Consider the following 3,717-nt stretch of genomic DNA (forward strand, 5'->3'; position numbering starts at 1 on the left):
CAAAGACAGAGAACACGCAGAGGTGAAATATAAAGCATGATCGATTATTTATATTTCAACAAAAAATGGAAACATTTATTTTGTAGCAAAAATGCATGATACATCTCAAGATACGATATTTGACTCCAAAATGATTAGTTTTAAGATCCAGCAACTTCTTATACTGCATAGTGTGCGTTTACATCCAAATGCTTTACCGTCCATCGAGTAATGTAAAGCCATGGCTAAATCCTAAATGCATATGGTCAACAATTGGGCCCCTTGCAACGGTGGCAGTTATCCACACACTCATCATGGACTTGAGCGCGAGATGAGGAGAATACCATATATAGAGGTAGAACGTGCTGCATGCACGGCACTGATTGATCATTAGCGTGCGACAGCTCCTATGTGTTATGGAGTAGAATGCGTTGTGCTGCATGTCCCCGCGATAGGAGCTCTCGAGCTTTACATTTACCGTGAGTAATGCTTCACAATCCATAACATTTTTAAAAACTATTAAAAATTTGTTTTTATGTAACACACAATCGTGTTAATTAAAGCCATATATTTCAAAAGTAACTAGGACAATACCCCGCGCGTTGCTGCGGGGATTCTCGATAATTTAAAAAGAAAATAGACGATTTATATTTATAGTTATATGAATGAAACTATCTTAAATTAATTTTGGTGAATGGTTTGACACAACGATATGGATAACTAAATGCATGTTAGTGGATGAAGAGATAACTACCATAACTACATGTGCTAGTTGGCTATAATTGCAAATTCTAGTGGATTGTTGATGTGGATAGCTTGAATGTTGAGAGAAATCTCTGGTGGGGTTTAGCTTTATAAGAATATACATACATGTGCTAGTTGGCTACAATTGCAAGTTCTAGTAGATTGTTGACGTTGATAGTTTGCATGTTGAAGAATTTTCTAGTGGGGTTTAGCTTTATAAGAGTATAGGATAACCTGCGGCCACACCATTCATGTATACGTTTTGACTAATGATGATGCATAAACGCGGTCGTGATTTGAGAATTATGTGATTAGTTATTAATGCTGAAAGGGAGGAGATTAACAGTATGATACAACATGCATGAGCAAATATCCAACTAATCATTAGCTAACTATTTTTGTCTTGTAATATTATTAGGATACTTATTACTATATGATATAGAAATTGCACTATTGGAGTCGGATTTGGGAGTAGTTTCAGGACGATGATTTTGTTGTGAAATATATAGGGAAGACACATTGTATGTACTAGATGATACCCCGCGCATTGCTGCTGGGAATTTATAGCATTATATGTCCTATTTGGATATATTTGATGAAATATAGAGCCTTTTGTAATAGGTACAAAAGTCAAAAAGGATACATGGAAGTTATAAGAATAACATGTAGTAAATGATGGCAAAAGACAGGTTACCGAAGGCGGCCATATTTCGGAGGAAAACTGTGACTAAACAGGATACTTTTTCTCCTATCTCCTACAACTAAAAAGAACAAAGTGTGGATATTTTTTGGTGCCACATTTATTTTGGTTCGTCCATCTACCCACGCCTGCGATCCCACGATATCTCCCGCATGCTGCTTAATTGAATATTGCCTGTCATGTGATAGAGGAATCATAGCAAAATAGGAAATAGAAAATTATTGTGCTATCCATATACACATTGCATGTTTGCATGCACCAGCATACATGGCAACGAGCAAAAGAAAAGAGAATTAACACAGAAGGAAAGTGAATTAAGACAAAATGAACATCTTTGCATTTATGAGAACCTTGTCAAATCTGCCTACATTTAATTACTTCCCCTCTTTGCATTTGCAAAAGGGATAGCTTTTTCCTCCTTTCATTTGGTTTCACGCTCACGTGTTCCATCGACCCTCGCTTGTTGTTTCTTGCTGAAATTACCCTTGGGTCTGTTCATTTTGAATTATTTCCCCATATCCCCGTTCCCCAATCCATGGTCCATCGCGATAGTAGACACCAGACACCTATTTCTTGCGTTAACCATAGTTGATGTCATCTGTCTTCCATGGCTCAGCCTCCGAATCCGAAGAGAAGGTCTCTACCATCTCCCTGACTAGCAGATCCGACCTGCCAGAGGATCTCCTTGAGTCCATCGGGCAGCGTCTCGCGTCAGGCCACGACACGGCGTCCTTCTGATCCGCTTGCTCTCCATGGCGCGCCACCGTCCCGTTCGCTGACCTTCGGGCCGCTCCTTGCTGCTCCCGTTCGACCCCGACTCAGGACCGCGTCGGCTTCTACTGCGTCCCGGAGAAGAAGGTCTTGTCCAAGACGCTACCCGACGTGCGCGGCAAGGTGGCGTGCTGCTCCTCGTGTGGGTGGCTGGCGCTCATGGACGAGGCGGCTGTCCGTGACGCTGCTGAATCCATTCGCCGGTGCCCGTGCCCCCCTGCAGTTGAGCTCCCGCCAGCAGGCGAATACGTCGCGGCGGTGTGCTCATCGGAACGCGTGTCTAGGGTCCACTGGCCGATGGGTCCTCCATCCCACCAACTGGCTATGGGGACGCGGATGCCGCAGGCAGAGCCATCAAGCTAGAAGACATGAAGGACGTGTTCTTCCGTGAGATCGTGCTCTCGGCGCCGCCTGACGTCGTCGGCCGTGAGTGCGTGGCCATGGCCATGCTTGGGTGCTCCACGGAGGTCGCGTTCTGCCAGGTTGGAGTCGACAACGCATGGACGCTGCTCGACACCAAACTGGAGTTCTCAGTGGGATCCATCGTCCACCGCCAAGACAAGTTCTTGGCGATCGACTGCACTGGAGAAATCTCCGTCTGCAGCAGCAACACCGCTGGCGCTACTCCAACCACGACGCTGCTGCCATCGCTGTCGCCACCTACGGGGCTCTGCCACCGTAGCTACATGGAATCAAACGGTGAGCTGCACATTGTGGGTGTCATGGTGAGCACGTTTCACGAGACATAGAGCTTCACCTACAAGCAGCATGATCTACAAGTGCAACCTCTACGACCGTACGCCGAAGTGGTCCAAGGTGAGAGACATCGGTGATCAGACAATGTTCGTGTCTAAACATTTCAATGAAAGCTTCAGTGGAACAAGTGTATCTAAGTATAAGGAGAACAAAATCTACATGTCTAAGCCATTGTATGGGAATCCATACGACTTGGTCCATCGATTGGAGATCGTTGATATTGCTACCGGCACATCCGAAGTGAAGCCCATCCAGAAAAAGATGCAGGGTTCCGAGGCTCTAGGTTGGATTCGACCCAATCTCTAGAAGGATCATTGCAAGACATCAATCATCTCATAGCTTCGGACAATATCGCAAAGCTACTAAAAACTGTAACCGTGCTCTCACCTCAAACATTGTCTAGATAAATGGATTACAATGAAATAAATAGATATCGGAGATTTCTTCCCGTCAATATAAAATATTATCTTAGCCGCATCACGGAAATATCTATAAAGTAGAGTTTGTGAGCCTGCGACGCCGCGCACTCCGTGACTGTGTTAAATTCATAAACTTTGTTTTTGGATTAAATGTCACTTTAATGTTGGTATTTAATTTTTACAGTATTGTTATCTTATCGTGCGATCCGTGTGTTTTAGTATAAATTGTTAGTTATCCCGTAGCAACGCACGGGCACACTACCTAGTAGACATATAAGAAGGATTCTGGGTAATTGAAATTACAAAAACGATGGACTAAGAAGTAGGAGAAATAGAAATGGCTAAACT

The sequence above is a fragment of the Miscanthus floridulus genome, chromosome 5, assembly GCF_019320115.1.
Source record: "Miscanthus floridulus cultivar M001 chromosome 5, ASM1932011v1, whole genome shotgun sequence".
Lineage (NCBI taxonomy): Eukaryota > Viridiplantae > Streptophyta > Magnoliopsida > Poales > Poaceae > Miscanthus > Miscanthus floridulus.